General features: G+C 41.8%; 1 long non-coding RNA gene across 1 annotated transcript in view; it reads left to right on the forward strand.

Moving 5' to 3' along the window:
* The window catches only part of LOC309343472, a 152,135-nt gene that overhangs the window by 55,740 nt on the left and 72,970 nt on the right, over positions 1-23,425 (forward strand). The gene's annotated exons all lie outside the window — the stretch shown is intronic.

Below are 23,425 nucleotides of genomic sequence, written 5' to 3' on the forward strand. Positions count from 1 at the left end.
AACTAAAAGCTTCGTAAGGGTCTAATGTAATTGCAGCAGGAAAGGTTTGTGGCCATATATAAGATTCTTTAAAAGAAGAAAAGAAGTAAAGCCCACAATAATCACAGACAAGATTTGCAGAAGGGTGGAATTTTCCAGCAGTTGCATAGGCTTGTTCCGACCACAGGAATGCTAGCAAGATGCTACATGCTTCCTTTTGCTATTGTCTGGCTTCTTTCACCCCCCAGGCTGAGGCAGCTGCTGCTGCTGCTACAGCAGCAGCTCTGAAATTTTAATGTGACATTTTCCCCATTATTATTACTTCTTTCCATCCAGCCTCTCTCCTTGCTACTTTTCACCTTCTACCTCTCCTTTCCACTTTTCTATGACTGACTGCCTACACAACATAGGAATAAACTGCTTTTCTCCCTTAAAATAGAGAGAGAGATGTTTGTCAAGACAAAAGAATAATGGTATGCTAAAACAACTGTGAGGCTGACCTTCCTTATTCCTTCTTTTCATACATCAGGAGCTTGAAAGGTTTTGGGGTTTTGGGGAGGGGGGGGTGAGAAGTGTGTTTTTCCAATTTAGTTTAATATTAGAAATGTCAGGCTAGATTCTCCCCTTACTTACATTAATTGGATATGAGGGTGAACTTGGCTGATCTCTGTGGTGTTACATTCATTGTGACCAGCATAATAAGGCACCAAATCATGGATAATGAGCACTATTTTGGAAAATCAATGATCTTTGATACATCCCCCCCCCAACACTAACCTTGCAGCTGTTCATACGGCAAGCAAGGTTAAAGAGAGGAGCTGGAATTTTGTTTTGAGTTCTGAAGATAGAGAACATAAAACAGTGTACACAAACTGATCATGTAAATGCTGAAAATATATGCTGAAATAATTACTCTTTGGTAACAGATGAGCATGACTATGTATGTTTTCAGCTACAGAAAGAAACAGCCATCTCATTGGCTGCTGTTCCTTCCCAACACCTTCATTTCATCAATAAAAGTGCAAATAGTAGATTGGAAGTTTTTGCTTTCTGCTTCGACTAACCTCAGTTTCTTGTTTCTCCAAACCTGAAGAAAAAAACCTGTCATTAGTCTTAACCATGATTTAATGAAGCAAACCCTCTTCAAACCTTGGTTTATGAAGTTGACTCATACTAGGGAGACCTGGATTCAACCCCCTGCTAAGTCAAAGGAGTCTTGGGAAAGTCACAGGCTGAAGTAGTCTCAAACGATTGTTGTGAGGATAAGGTGGGATAAATAGAAGCACATGTACTGCCCTGAGAAACATGCACTGCCTTAAGTGTGTGTTTTGTGTGTGTGTGTGTGTGTGTGTGCTCTCAACTTGAAACACATACAGCCACTGATCAGAATTCAAAACAATATTTCCACCCAGCTTTGAAGATGCTGGGGAATATATGCAACCTCTCCACAACACACGCACACAACACCAAGTGTGAATGTATCTTATCTGTATAACTGTGAAATGTTTAACATTGTTCTAGCTGTTCATATTTGAAATGGAATGCACATAAATTCAGCACATGGCTCATCACAAGCCCTGGGCTTACTCCTGTTCTGACATGTCTTTCCTCCTACCCAGATTCTTTGCCTCTTGCTGGGCCTATTCTTGCCTGTCTCTAGCTTCCACCAGGAAGCTCTCAGCAATTTTTGAGCAGCACTCGCTTCCAAATCCTGCTGCAACAAAAGTGTCACCTGGGTTGCTTTTTGACAATGCCGACTCCTCTGCTGCTGGCACATTTTTGTGTCTTCTCTGTAGGTGTGAAACTGATCCTTTGTTGTTTTCAACGTTATGTGGTTTAGAAAGTGCATTAATATTCCAAGTTGTTCTGGGTGTTGCCAGCTGATGTGTGCTCTATTGATCCCACACAGCAAAATCTTTCTGTATCATGTGGAGCTACACTGTCATGCCCCCCCCCCCAGTTTCTGTATCTTCTTTCATATTTAAAAGTGAACAGGATCTCATTGATTTGAATCGCTTTGCTCAGTTACAAAGCGCTGAAGGGGTTCCAGTCAGAGTTGGCCCAAGACAGTTTGCTGCCTCAGGCAGAGCAGCAAATGGTGTTCCACACCTCCTATCAGGGTGCTGTACACACCTCTCATTCCCCAGCACTCAAAGGTTCTCCCCACTGCTTTAAGCCCAGCAGTATCCATTGTCCTGTCCCAGCTCCTTAATATTATCTCTTTCTCTGACTCTCTGCACACACCTATCATCATTCCCCTCTGCTACACACAGTTTGTTAACACATTTGGAAAGGCATAGAGCTTGACACATCATCTCATGCTTCCTCTTGATGCTTCTGTATTCTCTACTGTATTCTCTACTGTTTTATATTTCCCTGCCAGTGTCCTCTCAATGCCTAACAACAACTCACTGTCTCCCTCCCTCCCTCCCTCCCTCCTTCCAAACTCAGCCACCATTAGCTTCCTACATCTGTTGCTGTGTCTGTCAGTGGTCTTTCTCACAATAGGAGATAGACCAGCACCGATGTTACAGACCCTCCAAATGTCCCTTTTTTCCAGGGACGTCCCTGATTTAGAGAAGCCGTCTCAGTTTCTGATTTGATCCTGGAATGTCCTGCTTTTCCTTAGGATGTCCCTATTTTCACTGGAGAAATGTTGGAGGGTATGGAGTTATCCGACCTCCAAGCCATCTGAAGGCAATCCTGTACAGGAAAGGTTTTTTTTAATGTTTAATGTTTTCTTATTTTTTTTATATGTTGGAAGCTGTCCAGAGTGGCTGGGAGAACCCAGTAAGATGTGGTGGCATATAAATAGTAAAATAATCATGGAATGGGACGTCCCTATTTTCATTGGAGAAATGTTGGAGGGTATAGTGTTATAGCCTGACTGCTGAATTCTGCACAGGTTTCTGAACCATCTTCAAAGACATCCAGTGGTGGATTTATGGTCTTTGGGGTACAGTTGGGCGGCCTTATTTGTTCACCTTAATAAACATGTCTATGTTAAAGTTAGGAATATATGGATATATTTTAAGAGTTTCTGCCTTTGACTGTGCTCCCCTATTCTCAGCTTGGGAAGAATCCCTGCTATGAGCATGAAAGAGATAATAATAGAAATGCCTCTGAAATGGATTTCTCTCCCCCCCCAAAAAAAAGAACCCCTTGGCAGCAATAAGGAAAAACTTGATAATAATGATGATGATGATGATGATGATGATGATGATGACAATGCCTCTGTACTTCCCCACTCCCAAATAACTTGGGAGCAATCTGGGAAAAGGTGGTAATGATGATAAATCTGCACTGGGCTCCCTTCTTCCAAAAAACTTAGGTACCATCATGGTAAATGTGATCATGATAATAATGATCGTCATGCTTTTCAGAGTTAACATGGTTGCAAATGGATTTTTTTTCTGGAAACAGTTCACATGGAAACGATCAACTAAATTTCTGCTGGGTTCCTCTAGATTTTTAGTAAGTCGGGTCCTCCATCATGGAGGGCATGTGTTGCAGTGAGATCACCAGAAACTGCCTGCCTGTTGTGGGGTGGGACGGTTTGGATGGCCACAACACCCCATTGGTTGCCCCTCTGTTGCTGGGGCAGAAATTTGGTCAGTTGGATTGGCTATTGGCTGCTGAGGGGCTTCTTAAGCTGCTGCACATTGCAGAGAGTTTCACTTTCTTGCAACATGCAGCGGATCACCCGCCCTCCTCTCCCTATATTTAGGGTTGTTCTTATGGCCTTGCTATGCCTGTCTAGGGGTCATCTGTTTTGGAGCAGGGGCCCGGTAGGAATTTTGCCATTTGGCTGCTTGGCTGGTGCCACTTGGTTTTTGCCTACCGTGTAGCAAATCGTCACAACTTTGTAAGGTTGGTGGTTAGGCATTGGGTTCAATGTTTGGAGAGGGGATGTGGTTGGCTGTGCCTACCCCTCCATCGGTGTTGCTAGGGAATTCTGTTAAAGGAATCCAGGGGCTCGCCTTGCTTTTGTCTGAACCCTGTCAAGGGGTTAGGGCCACGCCAGAGCCCCTGGGAGCACCTGGGGTGAGCTGTGAGATTGAAGGAGTTCTGGCTCCCCCAGGATGCTTTCCCTTACTTACATATGGTGGTGCCCAGTGTCAGTCCTGTTCCTTCCACCGTGCAGGTTCGGGTAGTCTGGAACCAATGCCTAAGCAACCACTCACATGCTGTAATCAATAAAGTTGTGGCCAAAATTTAATGCCAAAAACCTTAAACTAAAATCTGTGCCTATTGTGTCTTCATTTGGGGGTCCTCACACGCAATAACTTTTATGTTGTGTGAAAGATCACATAAAACACAAGAACTAACAAGTAAGGAAACATCGGGAAGGCAGAATAAATTATTCCTCGATCCTGACTAGTGGTTCCTTGCTCAGCCCCGGCACTACTTCGATTGCATATCCTGCCTATTAAAAAAATGCTTTCACAGTTTTAGAAATAATAAGCATTCGTCACAAAGGCCAATGACTACCCAAGCTCCAAAGCTACCTTGCACAGTCGAATGAGACTTGAGTACAGACTAAAGCTTCACTGTTTTCTGTTTTTTATTTATTCATTCACATTCATTTCCTTAAATTTATGAATTGGTTGCTATAAAACATATCTAAGTGATTTAAGCATAAAACATGTATTAAATCATTTCATACAGACAACTCCCCATTTACGCTTGTTCGAGGCAAGTGTGACCATGCACCTTTGCATTGCTGCAAACCCAGAAGTGGCACAAAGAGGGGCAAAAATGGCCCTCAAAGAGCACGGAAATGGCAAAAAATAGCAGCTAGCAATCCCTCAAGCCTTTGCAAGTGCAATCCAGGAGCCCTTGCACCAACCTTTGAGGCCTATGGAGAGTTGGAGTTGGAGCAAGGTGGTGTGGAGGGAGAAATTGTGGTGGAATTTGGTGGAGTTTCTGTTTTTTAACAGGTCTTTCAATGGTTTCCAGAGGTTTAAAGGATGTTTGCAGACTTTTTCAACCATGTTCCAAATACAGGCCATTTCACTTAAACAAGCAGTGCCTCAGAACGTAATCCCTGCATAAATGGCAAGTTGCCTGTGTATAAAAACAGATTCAAATCCTATACGAAATATGGGATAAAAATATCCACTGAAAAGGCTTGCTGGAAAAAGGAGGCCTTTGACAGGTACCAAAAATACAATAGATAAGGCACCTGTCTGATATGTAATGGGTGGGTGTGTATACACACACACACACACACACACACACACACACATTTTTATAAAATTTTCTCATTTTCATTTCAAAATATTCATTTTAAACAACCTTAAATCAATGACTTCCTTCCTTTTTCTGTGGTTCATTCTGCATAACATACATCCCTGCAAATTTTACATGAACTAAACCATTCAGCAATCCATTGTTACATCCATCAAAATTAATTACACTGTGGAATTTATCTTAATGCTACTAGCGTTTTAAAATGAACACAATTTTCATCCATATATCCAGTAAACATTTTCCGGTCTTCTTTAAATGTACATTTCTTCTTGTTTTCTTATTCTATATGTTAAATCTGCAAGCATATACAGTGGTACCTCAGGTTACATACGCTTCAGGTTACAGACTCCGCTAACCCAGAAATAGTGCTTCAGGTTAAGAACTTTGCTTCAGAATGAGAACAGAAATCGTGCTCCGGCGGCGCAGCGACAGCAGGAGGCCCCATTAGCTAAAGTGGTGCTTCAGCTTAAGAACAGTTACAGGTTAAGAACGGACCTCCGGAACGAATTAAGTACTTAACCTGAGGTACCACAATAGGGTTGGTGCCCATCATCCTAAGTACCCAGTTCCTATATTGTATAGAATGGCCCTCTCATGCAGAGCTCAGTGACTGGTTGAGTATATAATGGATGATCTTTTAGATTTCCTTCTCCTTAGCTGCATATGGTTTTGCACACCAGTACCACCATCTTGAGGGACGTGGGTGGTGCAGAGGTCTAATTCCCAGAGCCTAGGGCTTGCCGATCAGAAGGTCGGCGGTTTGAATCCCTGCAACAGGGTGAGCTCCCGTTGCTCGGTCCCAGCTCCTGCCAACCTAGCAGTTTGAAAGCATGTCAAAGTGCAAGTAGATAAATAGGTACCGCTCCGACGGGAAGGTAAACAGCGTTTCCGTGCGCTGCTCTGGTTTCACCAGAAGCAGCTTAGTCATGCTGGCCACATGATCCGGAAAAACTGTCTGTGGACAAACGTCGGCTCCCTCGGCCAGTAAAGCGGGATGAGCACCGCAACCCAAGAGTCATCTGCAACTAGACTTAACTGTCAGGGGTCCTTTACCTTTACCTTTACCACCACCTTGATCTTAGCACAGTAGCTATCAGATAGTACTTCATAAAATGAATGTCTTTCTTCATCCTATAGGAGGGCCTCTGCACATGAGAGGTCTGTGCACATGTATGCTTCCTCACTTGTGCTCAAAAGCCACTGGATTCTGTTGGCTGCTTATACAACACAGCATTTCTGACACAGAATGAAATACAATGGATGTGTTCCGTACAGGAAGAGCCAATGTATTCATTTTATATAATATATTATCATCCATTCTCCAACACAAAGCAATGGAATAAACTTGCATCCTTCATCCAAACTCCTTGTTTCTAACTATAATGTTAAAATGTTCTTTGGATTCAATTATTTGCAATTAGATTGTTTTTAAAAAGGCAACCTATAATTAGAATGGAACCTTTTGTGAAGCATAAATCTAGTAATTAAGTTGTTTCTGAAGTTTTAATTCCACTGGGCAATTAAAAAGAAAAATGCCAGGTGCTAAGGAAGAGAACAATGCCATAGAGTGTTGAGAGTCTTAAGTTATCAATGGAACCTTTAGCCAAAAGATTTTCCCATTGATTCTCATGGTTTTAAGTGGTAATCCTTTTAGCCAACAATCGTTACCAGTAGTTAATGACTTCTCTCATAAGCTAGGATCAATAGTAACAACTGACCAGAGGGCTCTAGTGAGACCTGCCAGTTTGGAAGAAAAGAGACTTATTAATGTCTCTGGATAGTAGAACGCCATCCAATAAGCCCCCAATGTCCCCTGATATTCCAGGGGCAGTCCCTATTTTTTGATACAGGTCTCTGGTAAATCACCAACCCCATTTTGCCTCTCGAGGAGTTTTCAGAGGTGGCTTTTTGGCAGTGGTTTTTTTGCACGACACATTTAGGAGGGGCTATACTTGTATGTTTTCCCCCTTGAGATTCTTTTCCTGGCGCTCATGCCCAGACACATACCTAGGGGTTGGTGAAACCAGCCCCTGCTAGGGGCCCAGACCAGGGGTGGAGGCAAAAATTGCCTATCAGAATACAGAGTGTAGGATGTAAATGTGTCTGGCAATGCACCACCACTGTCACGGTGAAATCAAACACAGAAGCTTCCCATCCTTCTTGCACAGCAGCACAAAGGTGTGAGAAGTTTTTTCACCCTTCTTCCTCTCTCAGGATGCTTTGAGTACTTCAGTTGCATAAAATGGGCTGGTGCTGTGCTGTTTTTTATTATAATTATTGTTATGGTTTTAATAGATTTCATATGTCTGTAGTTTTAATTCTATCAATGTTTCATTGCTTTTTAATGATACCCCCTTTGTTTTCAGTGGCTCTTATTTTTACCTGTAAGCCACCTTCAGTCCTGTCATGGAAAAAGGCAGGGTATAAATAAATATTACAAAAACAGCAGCAGCAGCGTTATGCATTTCTGGTAAGCCTGGTGGATGCCCTTGTGAATAGGTATGCTTTAACCACCCTGCCAGTAACAGCTGATGTGGGGTACAGACTGGCACCAGTGTTTCTGCAGCTTACCTGGATAGGGTAAGGGAAAGCTTTGCTTCCCCCACCAATATTTTTTTCTTTTTTCTTTTCAGGCCCACAAACTACAAGAAGGCTTACAGGGTACCTCAGTCTTTCTATGAGCTATTTCACCCCATTCCCAAGTCCCAAAGCATACCGTTTGTGAGTCATGTGCAAGAAGCTCCTTAAAATATGTTGAAATCTCCTTCACACCCTGGTAACCCAAAAGGCGAGGAACTAAATGACCTAGAAAATGCAGCCGAGCTAACTCTCTTTTGAAATGAACCACATAGGCTATATTTATTTCAAATGATTAGGGAAAATATTTGGTTATCGTTGCATCATGTGCATCTAAGCAATTTACAAATCGTAATGAAGTCAGAGCACATTTTATGAACTCAATTAAGGTAGCTCACCATGAAGCGTGTTTGATGTTATTTAGCATCACACTATAAACACAGTTTAGTGGTTGGATCACTTGGTTAAATCAAGTGCATTAATAAAGCCTTATTATTAAACAAAACAGGTATAAAACAAGATTCGCTTTAACAATCTGATTTTTTCTTTTGCCGTATCATTGATTTTCGGAGCAACATATGGAATTTAAATGAAGTGGTTTGCACAGTATTGGGAAATCATTTTCCATCTTTCTCTTTTGGTCTGCGGACAAATCTTCAGAAAAAAGAAGATAAGAAAAGTTTTGACTTATCATGTGGGCAATTTGGTTATGGTTGAAGGGAATCTACTGCACCTTATTAAACCACAATAACAATGTTGGGAAGACGGGAAAAACCAGTCCACATGATTGAAATGACCCACCCCACTTTGAATGTTATGTCACCATTATAACACTTTTTAAAATAATGTCTTTGATGAACTGCTCTAATCACAGTCCTCTCCCTTAAGAGCTGATTGGTAGAGGCAACTTCTGCAGAAAGCCAGCAATACATCCCAATTCAGAGAGCTTCTTTTCTGTTTTTTAAGCCTTCAGTAGTAGGATGCCACAGCCATTGTACAGCCTCAAAGGCAACTTAAGTTGTACCAGCATAAGGTCAAACAGATTCCTCACTGGCCTTGCAGACAACTTCATTGTCCAGAAAGTGGGAGAAGCAACAAGAGGAACAGCCATTTTAGATCTGGTCCTAACCAATGTTGATGACCTGGTTAGTGGGGTAGAAGTGGAAGGATCATTAGGCGCGAGTGATCATGCTCTTCTGAAGTTTACTATACAGCGGAAAGGAGCAGCCAAGCATACTAGGACTCAATTTCTTGACTTTAAGAAAGCCGACTTCATAAAACTTAGGGAAGTGCTGGGTGAGATCCCATGGACAGTAATACTAAAAGGAAAGGGAGTTCATGATGGCTGGGAGTTTGTTAAGAGGGAGATAGTAAAAGCACAACTTCAGGCAATACCAATGAGACGGAAACTTGGAAGGTGCCTAAAGAAGCCAGGGTGGCTATCTAAAGAACTTTTAACTTAGTTAAGATTTAAAAAGGATGTGTACAAAAAATGGAAAAGGGGGGAAACCACCAAAGAGGAATTCAAACAAATAGCCAGCATGTGTAGACACAGTCAGAAAAGCTAAAGCACAGAATGAACTCAGCACAGAATGAACTCAGGCTTGCTAGAGAGGTTAAAAGAAACAGTGGGGTCACTCAGAGGAGAAGATGGTGAAATGCAAACAGGGGACACAGAAAGGGCTGAACTCCTCAATTCCTTCTTTGCCTCAGTCTTCTCCGATAAAGAAAACAATGCCCGACCTGAAGAATTTGGAGCAAATGATTCAGCAGAGGAAACACTGCCCAGAATAACTAAGGAGATAGTACAAGAATACTTGGCTAGTTTAGATGTATTCAAGTCTCCAGGGCCAGATGAACTGCATCCAAGAGTATTAAAAGAACTGGCAGATGTGATCTCAGAACCACTGGCACTCATCTTTGAGAATTCCTGGAGAACAGGCGAAGTCCCGGCAGACTGGAGGAGGGCAAATGTTGTCCCTATTTTCAAAAAGGGGAAAAGAGAGGACCCAAATAATTACCGCCCAGTCAGTCTGACATCAATACCAGGGAAGATTCTGGAGCAGATCATTAAGCAAACAGTCTGTGAGCACCTAGAAAGGAATGCTGTGATCACCAATAGTCAGCATGGATTTCTGAAAAATAAGTCATGTCAGACTAACCTGATCTCGTTTTTTGACAGAATTACAAGCCTGGTAGATGAAGGGAACGCAGTGGATGTAGTCTATCTTGATTTCAGCAAGGCATTTGACAAGGTGCCCCATGATATTCTTGTAAAGAAGCTGGTAAAATGCGGACTTGACTATGCTACCACTCAGTGGATTTGTAACTGGCTGACTGACCGAACCCAAAGGGTGCTCATCAATGGTTCCTCTTCATCCTGGAGAAGAGTGACTAGTGGGGTGCCACAGGGTTCTGTCTTGCGCCCGGTCTTATTCAACATCTTTATCAACGACTTGGATGATGGACTCAAGGGCATCCTGATCAAATTTGCAGATGACACCAAACTGGGAGGGGTGGCTAACACCCCAGAGGACAGGATCACACTTCAAAACGACCTTGACAGATTAGAGAACTGGGCCAAAACAAACAAGATGAATTTCAACAGGGAGAAATGTAAAGTATTGCACTTGGGCAAAAAAAATGAGAGGCACAAATACAAGATGGGTGACACCTGGCTTGAGAGCAGTACATGTGAAAAGGATCTAGGAGTCTTGGTTGACCACAAACTTGATATGAGCCAACAGTGTGACGCGGCAGCTAAAAAAGCCAATGCAATTCTGGGCTGCATCAATAGGAGTATAGCATCTAGATCAAGGGAAGTAATAGTGCCACTGTATTCTGCTCTGGTCAGACCTCACCTGGAGTACTGTGTCCAGTTCTGGGCACCACAGTTCAAGAAGGACACTGACAAACTGGAACTGGTCCAGAGGAGGGCAACCAAAATGGTCAAAGGCCTGGAAACGATGCCTTATGAGGAACGGCTAAAGGAGCTGGGCATGTTTAGCCTGGAGAAGAGAAGGTTAAGGGGTGATATGATAGCCATGTTCAAATATATAAAAGGATGTCACATAGAGGAGGGAGAAAGGTTGTTTTCTGCTGCTCCAGAAAAGCGGACACGGAGCAATGGTTCCAAACTACAAGAAAAAAGATTCCACTAAACATTAGGAGGAACTTCCTGACAGTGAGAGCTGTTCGACAGTGGAATTTGCTGCCAAGGAGTGTGGTGGAGTCTCCTTCTTTGGAGGTCTTTAAGCAGAGGCTTGACAACCATATGTCAGGAGTGCTCTGATGGTGTTTCCTGCTTGGCATGGGGTTGGACTCGATGGCCCTTGTGGTCTCTTCCAACTCTATGATTCTATGATTCTATGAGCCACCTGAACATATCACAGAGGAGGAGTGAACTCTGGCATCCATGGCTAGATTAAGAAAACTCCTTTTGATCCACACCTACCATTGGGACTGGTTGGGCAGAAGGTGGAAGGGCCAACAACAGACAGACCCAAAGTCAATTACCAGCAGAGTCAACTAATTCTGCTCCCATCTTCTACTCCCATCCTTCTCCCTGCTGAGTTTTACAAGGCCCACACTGCCATGGTGGACCTTGGATTTTCAAATTTTAGCGGTGCCCTGTACAACAGCAAAATTCAGTGCCCTCCCACCTCTCAGGCTCCATTCTCAATCATAGTTGTGGCACCCCCTGCAGTGCCCCGGAGGCTCAGTGCCCAGTGTGACCGAAATAGTTGTGCTTTCCAAATCCACCTCTGAACAATGAGATTAAGGAGGAGGAAGTTGACAGGCAGTGCCATCCCCTAGACTGGTTGTAAGCCTGAAGGCAAATAAGTGGGGATTGGCTGGGGGCAGACTGAGGTTGACAGGTCAGTGCCCCACTCACCCTAATATACCAGCATCCAGTGCTCCTGTGGTAAGAAGGTACAGGCAACAGAACTGGTAGAGAGGTGAAGTGACGACGTGAGCACATTCTGAATTAACCTGGTTGCGCACATTAAGCACCAGTTGTGAAACTTCCTTCCTTTTGAGGTTCAACAAAAGCTATGTTACTGCCCCAAATACCATAAAACCTTTTACTTTGGCCCCAAAATGATGAGAAGAGCAGGAGCAGAAGTCAATTTTAACGTGTCTGCCCAAATCTCTCACACTAATCTTATATGATTGTATTCATTTCATTATAATCAATAATTAAACTATTCTTCTCATCACAGAGCTACAATCCCAGAGTTCAGTGGGCAGAGGGATTAACTGTTTAGGTGCTATGAAAATTTTAGCTCTGTGAGAGGAAAAGTGACTTCCTAACAGCTTGCAGTGCTTCACAAACTACAGTTTCCAGGATTCGTTGGGATAAACCACAATTGCTTCAAGGGCTTTAAATGTATAGGGAAGATGAGGCCTCTGAGGAAGCTCTATGATAATGTAGCTGTTTTGACTGGTCTCCCTGAGCTTGCTTTATGTCCCTTTGAGAAGAGGTGACTGCACAGAGTAACCAGAGTTTGAATACCCAGAGCTTTATGATCTGAAACAGTAATTAAATTTGCATACCTTTATTGCAACTGTAATCTGAAAATGGTTGAGGCCTTGAGTATTTATTATATCAGTATGTAATTGTTTGTGTTATAGTCCCACATTTTTTAAAAAATCCCTTTTATACAACAGAGATAAGCACAGTATTTTACAGACTTCCAACTGGTTATAATCTTACTTTCTTTCATCTGTAGCACAACCACTCCCTTCTTTATCAGTAATCTGCTGACAGGATACTATTTATCACACATCAGGTTTATGGTTAAATTGTCTCGGTGCTCACCAGCTGGGAGTTACATCCCTACCAACCCTTTCATATGAAAGGGTTTGCCACATAAATAAAAACTTCTGCCCAGCTAAGCTAATTTTCTAAGCCAGCTTCATGGTGTTTGCTACAATTTGTAACTTGGTTTACAGACTGGCTTGGAGGGCTCAGTCAAATCTTTCAAGATGATGTAAGATTTTGTAAATATACAGTAATAATAGTCATGAAACATAACAAAATTATCATGCAATTAAAACCACATTACACCTTACTAATAGAATAGTCCCAGTTAATATCACTAGAAATTAATGTTTGTTTGTTTGTTTTTTAAAAAGCTTCCAAAGATGAAGTGACTCATATGTCACGGGGAAGAGAATTTGACATGTGTGGGGCCACCACTGGTAACCATCAACTTCTTACTGACAAACCAGAGAGCAGGGCCTCAGCAGCTGACTATAAAATCCAGGCAACAGAAAAGTTTCACAATGGTGCAGCTGACTGTTCCACTGGATGTGTGATCATGTGACCTCTGGTCAATGCAGAAGTAACTTCATTTACAGTGGTACCTCGGGTTACATACGCTTCGGGTTACATACGCTTTAGGTTACAGACTCCGCTAAGCCAGAAATAGTGCTTCAGGTTAAGAACTTTGCTTCAGGATGAGAACAGAAATTGTGCTCCGGCAGCGCAGTGGCAGCAGGAGGCCCCATTAGCTAAAGTGGTGCTTCAGGTTAAGAACAGTTTCATGTTAAGAATGGACCTTCGGAACGAATTAAGTACTTAACCCGAGGTACCACTGTATATGCTGGGTTTGGAAAGAACTGTCCAAACATTCTGCATCTGATAACTACATGAGTTTTCTGGGCTGCCTTAGCATGTCTGAGAGCACCTATAGTTTATTTAAGTGAATGTTATGCTGTTTCACGATAGCTTTGCACTTAGCTTCTAATCATTCATTCATTAATTCACTCACTCAGTCAACACAGTGACTTGAGTGGAGAAAAAGCACTTGAGAACAACTGCACACTGGGCAGTCTGCTATTGAGACTACCTGGAGTAGAGAGAATTCACAGCCTCATTGAGCTGTAGCCTTTCTATTGCTGAAAAGGCAGATCTGGTATACTTCTAGGCTTCAGTTGGTACCTCATTTGCAGTCAGGCAGTCACCTGACTAACTACTCTTGTAGACCAGCTGACAAAGGTCTTGTCCTTCTCTAAACCTAACTCACACTGTTTCCTGAATCTGCCCATAGTCTGCCCTGCATAGGGGATTAAGTGACCTTATAATTTCTACAGATGCATTGCTAGGCTGGATGAGACTAAAGTTTACATTAAACTAACACAGCTTGATTTTCTCTTATCCCATCCTGAAACATCACCTGCTGTGAGTATCCATAAGACAGGAGAGCTCTAGCAATGTCAAATTTCAGTGAATCTTGCTTGGACAGGAGCAGTACCTAATATATTGAGCCTGAGGAAGTTACACATATTTGCTTAGTTTGGTGTTGTTGTTTTTTATTTTTTAAGTACAGGTTCAGAAAATCATAATTCTTTCAAGGGCCCATCTTTTGCTGTCATTATGAGAATGGGTGATGCACCAATTATCTTGATTTTAACCAGAAGTTGTAGTCTAAGAATGTTTGATTTATTGGCTTTATAAAATGCAATGGTCTTTAATGTTAGGTGCCGGGAGCTGTGCTGTAATTTTTGCTCCTTTTATTACAGCTGTTAACCAATGTATGAATTATCTTCAAAGGCTTAGAACTGCTTTTATCAACTTTTTTCCCTAGTACAACTGTCGAGCGAAAGGAAGTTGAGGATGTATGTGTTAGAGCCTGGGGCGAGAGGCTGCTAAGAGAAATGGCAATAGAATTCCACTCACCACTTGGCGATAGAGAATCAGCCTTCAAGGAAGAGCCCTGAGTCTATGCTACTGTTGGGTCAGGGGAGAAAAATAAAACTGAAAAATCAAGGCTAGGGAAGCTAAGGGGACACTATTATGGACTGGGATGGCTAAAGGCAGAGTGGAGGCAGAAATGCAGGGACAGGTCCAAATAGTACTAAAAATGAGTTACTTGACATCCTAAATTTAGGTATCTTTTGTACCTTGAGTGAGGCAACAGTGGTTAGGGGTGGACAGTTAGGGCTTGGTTCAGTCTATGCAGATTTCGCACATGACTAGGAATAGAAGGATCTGTCCATTTTGATTCTCTCCATTTCTCATTTTTTCCCATCTGAAAGTCTGTTCACATTTCAGCAGTGATAAATTTTGACAGTGATTTGTGGATTTTTAAAAGGGAAAAACCCTCATGAAAATTCCTGAGATATGCAGCTTTGACTAATGTACACATTTTTGCATTTCATCCCTAATATATATATTTGTAAGTTATTTTCATTAACATACTCATTTTTGTGCACACTTCCCCCTGAAATATGCATTGCTGTAAGAATTGTGGGTTAGATAATTGAATTGCAAAATTCTGAAAAGTGCAAATATTGAAGGATATCTGTGTTTCAGTTTGCGCATTGTTGTCGAAAGTGGAAGCTCAATAGATTTGCCTTTAAATGTGTACTGAATCAGATTTCTGCACATGACCAATATAATAAGTGGCAGATTTTGGTATAGTCACCAGAATTTCCAGTCCATGCTTTGGAAATATGCTGGGCCCACAATATTTGATCAGAATTCAGATGTGAATTTTCGCAGAAAATCTAATTCAAAAGCCAGCAGCCTCCAAATCCACAAATGCTGAGCCACAGACAGCTTCTCAAAATGGACCAGAAATTAGGCACTTGCACCCTTGCACCAATGCTCATACCATGTAATATTTTATGATGCGATTAAAATGAGACTGCAAGAGATATTTAAGATTTAAGATTTATTCCTAACTATTGAAAAGATGTTTCACTTCCCAACTAATATACTGTGCTCAGAAATCTTCCCAGTTCCCCCTTCTGTATTATTTATTGCTATATAAGTGTAGCTTCCTTGAAGGTAAAAATGGACACTTCAGCATTACATTATTCTTCTTCTTCATTATTCTTCTTCCAAATGCATTTGAGCTAGTGTCTGATGTGGCTTCTGTTTTTATTGCTGCTACTACTTCTGCTACTAATAGTTAATATCATCATCATCATCATCATCATCATCATCACATGTATAATTACATCACAGTGTGATTGCAAGTACTACTAGCTCTCAGATTTACCATTATATTCCATGTTAAGTTTTCCATCAGTTCCAGACAGCCTCACATGTGAATCTTACAATTGCAGTTGTACTGCACAATGGGCTCTGCCATGAGTTTTAGACTAGAAACCCAACAATGCAGCTAGGATGTCTTGAATCAAAGCACAAATAGTAGTCCCAAGCTGTGGCAGAATAAATACAGCACAGTGTCTCCTGGTACTTTAGCAGAATTATAAATGGCATAAGGATAGTTAGTCTTTGTTGCTCCTGTTGTAACAGATCACCACTGATGCAGAAAGAAACTTAGTATCATTTCTAACATTCACCAAGCTGGCGTTGGTGGCAGTACAGAATCCATTGCTGAAAGCTTACGGGAATACATATGTGAATGTTGTTGATTTTACATTTTCTCAAGATCCAGCTTGTCAAAAGCATTTGACGGAGTGACTAGGTTATGGAACGAGTGGCTAGTAGCTGCATGACTGGAGCAGCTGCCAAATATCTGTTGAAACTTTATTTGACTTGAGGCAAAACTCAAATTTGGTGGCGGTGAGAGAGGTTTCTGTGGACCCCTCCTGCAGTTACCAAAGAGCGGCAGACGGGCTCTGCCACCATTTCACTGCAACACTTTCTAAATGTGAGTGTTTGCTTCCTCTTGCTGCTTAATGCACGGAAATATAATAGAGAAAGCCTCTGGCAAGCTGCCTTCTTAAACCATTATGGCATTTTAAAATCAAGAGTTTTACTGTCATCTGCAAACAAAAAGTTCAACAATAATTGCTACCTCAGTAATAATGGTACTTAACATTTATTTTGCATTTCTTGAGTACATAGCGAGCTTCACATGGATACTGCTACAAGAGCAATTTGGTCTCTCTGCTGTGCTGCTACTGGCTACTGCTTAGTTCTCTTTTTTGTCTTTTAAAGGTTATTCTGAATGGTTTGATTTTGTTGTACTTAAACTATTGTGAGCCACCTTGAGGGTCTATTTTTTAAAGGCTGGGATAAAAATAGGCAACCCTTATATTTCAAATGCTGGGGTGGGGGTAAGGCTAGGAGATGTAAATAGTGGGTTGCTTTATAATGACGGTTTGTCGATTGACTCCCCCTATGCTGATTTCTTCCTTTCTTCTATTCCCGCTTTTGTGTCTTTTGTTCCTCTTTCTCAATTCCTGCTTCATGTGCCATTCCCCTCCCTAAATCTTGTGCCATGCTGATCCCTATGACAGATGTAATTGTGATTTCTCTGTCTGTCAAGGGAAGTCCATGCCCTCTTCTCAGCTGTATCCACATTCATTGTGGATATATTTCCATAGCCAATATTATCTTCATATATTCTGATTATATGAAACTGCCCTACATACTGAATTAAGGCATTGGTCCATCCAGCCTACTATATGGTGTATTCGGGCTGGCAGGAACTCTCTAGAGCCTAAGTACTTCTGGGCCCTGGTATTTCAAGTCTTCTGAACTGGGGAACTAGGGCCGCCTGCACACAAAGTATGTGATGACCTTAAAGTAGGGGTGGCTGACGTGTGTGCCTCCAGATGTGGTTTCACTCCAGCCTCTCATCTGCCCTAGCCAGCAAGGCTAATAGTCAAGGAAGATAGGAGCGTTAGCCCAGAGGTTGGTCAGCCATGCCCTGAAGTATGCTGCATTTCCTCCTGCTACATGTTCTTTCCTTGGTTCCTACACTAATAACAGCTCCAAGAAGGGAACCAAGTGTTCCAACTCTTACAGAAGAATCCATGTTGCCTTTTCTCCACTTGCTTCTTATCAGTGTAGTTGTGGACACTGTTATGCTGTCTTCGCAACCATTTTTTTGAGCAAGAAGACAATTGGAGATGACCCATACATACCTGCTAGTATGCAAACTTACAAAGTGGATCCAGCCTTTCTAAGAGAACACTTCATAGTCTTCATCACTTGGATGATTGATGATGGAATATCAGTAGCAGAACAGGAACTTATGCAGCGATCCTATAACTGAGAGTAAACCCCAATGAACCCAATGGGACTTCTGAATAGATATGCTTAGCATTGTGTTGCTATATATTTAGTTTTGGAATCCAAGATGCTTTCAACCAGGGGTGGGAAACCTGTGGTCCTTCAGGCGGTATGGGAAGCTCATCTTCCACCATTCCCAGCCAGCATTCTCAGTAGTCATGGAATTGTAGTCCAGGTTCTCCACCCCTATCTTAAGTCCTCACCTTCAGTTTCAAAATGATTCATTTTAATGTAGGTGTGTTTAGAGCTGCTGCCTTAATTATCTGTTTCATATTATATAGACCTAAGGTTACAATATCTGAATCGGAATAAAAAAAATTGAATCTAATATTATACCTACTCTTATTGTGTGTGTTGAAACTCATATTGATGCACACTGAATTTCGGCTCCCAACCTTGGTAGTTCTGAAGCACTAATACTACTGCAATCTTTTTAGGAAACAAAACCCAAAATGCCTCCAGTGTTTTAATTAAAAGTAATGAAAGACATCAAATAAAAAAAATAGCTTCCAAGAACAACTTGCAAGCCACCTTGACAACAACCCCCAATATAAAGCACTTGAGCAATTTTGAATTAAACAGCATCCAGCAAGGCAAGTTTCTGCCTGCATAGTACAGTATATAGTGTAAAAGAAACCCATACTACTGTAACAGAACTGGAAGTGTCTAGTTAGACTTCTTTTTCTTTGCTTCCAAGGAAGAATATGAAAAAGTAGTTTCATGTAATGAACTTCAGTTTGCTTCGCTTGTGCAATGAATCTCCAAGCCTTGCCAAATGGAATTGGGAACATTGGTTGACAAACTGTGATTGCCAATATGACTGTGTGTATCAAACACACCCACATACACATTCCAGACTCGTCCAGACACATTTAAACTGTGTATATTATGGCCTACAAAGCAGGGGCTGGATCCTGCCCTCATGGCTAGACACTGCCTGATGATCCTCACTAGCTTGCAAAGACCTGTGTAACAAGCATCTGTTCTCTAGAAATACAGGTCCAATAATGCAATACAATTGTGAATCAAACATCAATATATGGTAGCATGCAGTCACAATGCAGGCTGTGATCTCTGTGGCACAAGGTGGCCTCTCCTCACCATCACCTCTGCTAAGTAATAAGTCAGCAGCATTGGTAGCAAGAGCTAATACTGCTCAAGGTCAAAGCCTCTAGGTACTGGTGGATGACAGCTGTGTTAGTCATTTGCCTATACTGATATCTAGACACTACTGTGCAAGCATTGCAGAGAAAAGAAGTGAATGCACCAGATCTATGGCACATTCTTACTTACAACTCTACGGTGAGACCGTGCTTGGAATACTAATATACCATTCTGATGACCTTGCCTCAAAAAGGATATAGCAGAGCTGGGGGAAAATTCAGAAAAAGGGAAACCCAAATAGTAGAAGTGATAATTGCAATACCTCAAGGACTGCCTCTCCCCATATGAGCTGACCCTGACCCTGTGATTATCATCTGAGGCCATTTGTGTGCCTCCTCCATGAGAGGTCTGGAGGGCAGCAACACGAGAACAGACCTTTTCTGTGGTGGCTCCCTCTTTGTGGAATGCTTTTTGCAGGGAGGCTCACCTGTCGCCTTCATTACATATATTTAGATGACAGGTAAAAACATTCCTCTTCTCCTAGACCTTTGGGTAATTAAACATTCTATGGCATTTTAAACTGACAGAGGGGTATTGTTTTTGTTTGTTACTATGTTATGTATTTTTGTGTGTTTTTATATTGTAAACGGCCCTCTGATCTTCAGTTCAAGGGTGGTATATAAATTTAATAAATAATAAATAAATAAAATGGAGGAACTCCCAGGTGAGGTAAGGTTAGCATTGGGGCAGGGGCTTCATTTAGAGATAAAGTAAGGTGGTGTATAAAATCATGCAGGAAGGCAAACTCTTAATGCTGATATTTATCTAGATCTTACATTTCATTCCATTCTAATTTGCCAATTTTTCTTTATCTCTTCTTTGGCTTTATCTTGGGCAGACAAAGGTCAAAATGTGTGTGTGTGTGTGTGTGTGTGTGTGTGTGTATTCCTTACTGGAAGTCTGAAATGATCTTAATCTAAAGGTTGTCACCGAAAACAATTTGCTCAAACTAACAGCTTTGTTGGCACTTCAGACACAAAGCTAGAACTGCTGGCGGGGGGGGGGGGACGACACTCCACAGAAGAAGGAAGCTAGCTAAAAAATATAATACGATAAAGACACAAATGCTTAGTTAACAGTAAGTGCTTGGAATTGCATCAGTGGCTCATTTAACCAATAACTGCAAACTGCTGCCCCTTCTGTGCATTCCTAAGATTTCCATCCCCTGCAAGGTCTCTCATTACCCTTATCTGCTAGTGAATTGTTTGCTGCATTTATTCCATTGAACCCAGCAGAGCTAATGGAATGTAGCAAAATTCTTCACTCCATATACCCATTGCAGGTTTCGATATAACCGTATGGTAAGTTTCAAAAATTAATTGAGAAGTGATTTATGCTTCAATCCTAAACATATTGACCAAAGGGTATACCCTATGTGTGCGTAAAGGTGAATTTAAGCAGCTTCAGGGTGAGTTTTCAATTTTATAACAACACATTGCTGTGAAATTATTCCAGCCCCTTTTTTCTCTTGTGGTGCAGCTTGTAATTATGTCCCTCCATGTTCAGGCCTAATTTAAGCTCATGCTGGAAAGGATCACTGATCATTGTTCAGTATTATTATTTACTAACAGGTACTTAAACAACACCTTTAAGTTTAAGATAAAATACAACAAATATACAGGGGTGCAATAAAGCCATCAGGTACAGAACATAAATACATCAATCAAACAAAGCAGGGAAATACACACATGACCTTGAATTGTGGGGGAAGCAGAGGACCTTCATATAGAGTCAATTAAGCCGACATCAAGTTACACCAGATCCAAACCTTGTTTGCCAGTGGGGCTGCTGCTTCTCTGCCTAAACATGGTTGAGGGAAAACAAGCTGTTAAAATAGTGTCTTAAACTGGGTTGCCAAGTCATGTGACCAAGCTGAATGTGTTTAGGATCCACCCTAAGTCCCCTCTCTTTGGTCCCACTTCCGGAATGTCCCTTTTGGGGACTTAGACCAGCCTTGGCTCATCCAGCTTTAGCTGAGGCAGCTGAGCCAAGATGAGCAAGCTACACTGGTGTATCTTTGGCTGAGCTGGGGTTGGGGACTTAACACTGGCTGAACTGCTGCATCCTAAGCTACTCATCCTAGCAGATCTTGCCATAGGTTTGCCCCTCTAGTGTTTATTTCACCTAATATAGCTATTTTGGCAAATAAAGTCCCCTAAGATAATGCATTGTGTCAGTTATTTTCACAACTGTATGCATTTTTGTGTATCTTCCCCTAATATAGACATTTATTGCACTACAAAATTCAGAGAAGAGTGGCTGTATTTCAGTTCAGTGTATTGTTTCAGAAAGTGTGAATTAGGTAGGTTCAGCTTTAAATGTGCAATGGATCAAATTTCTCCCCCATTATTGGTGATGGGTCATTCACACATGCAAGCAACCACTTGATATTGTAGTCATCAAGTACTGAACAGAGCTAAGGTGCTGACAAGGCAGCCAGTTACAATAATCGTTGTGAAATTTAAAAGATGGGAAGCCACCAGGTCTCTTCATTCACTGACAGATAAAGTAGAAATAAGGTCCTGATGTGGTTATGGTGTGCCACATCACAGGCTACTGAGTTACCCTTTTGAATCAAGGATCTAGCATGAGTGCAATACACAGTAAAAGACTGGTGGCTCCTCTTTAAGTCTGGCATTGAGGTCTGATATGTAACAAGAATTAAAGAAAATGCTTAAAAAAAAAATAAACAAACCACCTGTGTGGTATCTTTCCCCACTTTGAGACCAAAAGAGAGGCAATTTGGCCAGTGAGTAATTGAGAAAAAAATGGATTAAATTTATGGGGAAGAGAGACGAAGCTGCTACTGACCTCACTATATAACATCTTGCCCTGTGCCAAGGCTCTCACATCTTGATCCCCAGCTTCTGAAGGGTTGACAGTGAAAAACACTGCATTATAAAATTTGCAGAGAATGTCTGTGTGGTGGCAGATCCTTTGAACAGTCATTTTTCAATCTGTAACAAGACTTCTATGCCATTTGAAAAATTGGATAACAACATCTACCTCCTCAGGATGCTGAGAAGATTAATGAAGTAATTATTGCTAGAATGAGTTGGTCCCAAACCATAATATTGGTGGCTGGTTCTCATTTACACCAAAGGGAACATGTTAGTTACATGTTCATAACTGAATGTGTTAGCTACCCCCAGTGTGCAGGAATATTGAAGGAGTTCTGCTTCTGAAGTTATGCTAACCAAACCCACAACTAGAAACTAGCTCCTTCTGTTACTACAAAAAAAGACTTAGATATGGCCTGTGCTATTTTTGCAGAAAAAGAGGTGCTGGAACTCACCCTGAACACCCACCTTGTTCTCTTATAATGGCAGTGGTGCCCACCTGAGAGGTGCCAGAACTGAGTTCCAGTGAGTTCCAGCTGAAAATAAGCCCTGGATATGGCAGAAGTCCTGCCGACCAATAGCTCCTCAGACTTGTTTTGGACAGCCTGTGTATGCAAAGGAGACCCCTCCACCTTACCAAATGACTGCTAAGCCACACCTCTTCTCCTTTCATTGACCCTAAGGGAGGAGAAAACCCTTCTCTCTGGTAGTGGGTACAGCAAGATAGGTTATGGGATGCCTCTTGTTTTTCTTTCTTTTGAAACAAAAGCAAGCATGACTCTATTGGTAAAGCAGAAAGGAGGCAGTGTTATGGGCTCACAAAGAAGTGTGTTTAAATTGCTGTCCCGATTAGTTGTTGGAAGCTGACTTTGGCAACTCTAATTGAGGCAAAATGGTGGGACATAAACATTTTTAATGACAAAAAACCGTACATTTTTTTTAAAAAAAATTAGATGTATTAAAACATTTACAATGTGGGCAGCTGGTTCCCAGGTTCAAAAATTGGAGCATTTGCCTGTTCTACGCAGGGCTGCATTCACCCTGAAGAAACAGGTACAGTGGCACCTTGGGTTACAAACACCTCAGGTTACAAACACTTCAGGTACAGACTCCACTAACCCGGAAGTAGTACCTCAGGTTAAGAACTTTACCTCAGGATGAGAACAGAAATCGCACGCTGGGGGTGCGGTGGCAGCGGGAGGCCCCATTAGCTAAAGTGGTACCTCAGGTTAAGAATGGTTTCAGGTTAAGAACGGACCTCTGGAATGAATTAAATTCGTAATCAGAGGTACCACTGTACACAGTTTGGGAATGTTCTTGGATCCATCTTTGTCCATAGAGACCCAGTTGGTCTCTGTGGTGAAGAGTGCCTATCATAAGCTTTGGCTGGTGGGTGAACTGTGCTGTGTTTTGGACAGGGGTAGTTTGGCTACAATAACACATGTGTTGGTAGCCTCATGTTTAAGATCATTGCAATGTGCTCTAAGTTGGGCTTCCCTGACAGCTGATCCAGAGGCTGCAGGTGATGCAAAATGCTGTGGCCTAGGTGGTGAGTATTGGGCGCATATCACTCTAGCTAAGGGATCTGTCCTGGCTGTCTGTTAACCATGGA

Source organism: Podarcis erhardii, assembly GCF_964252035.2.
Source record: "Podarcis erhardii genome assembly, chromosome: 6".
In the NCBI taxonomy this organism is placed as follows: Eukaryota; Metazoa; Chordata; class Lepidosauria; order Squamata; family Lacertidae; genus Podarcis; species Podarcis erhardii.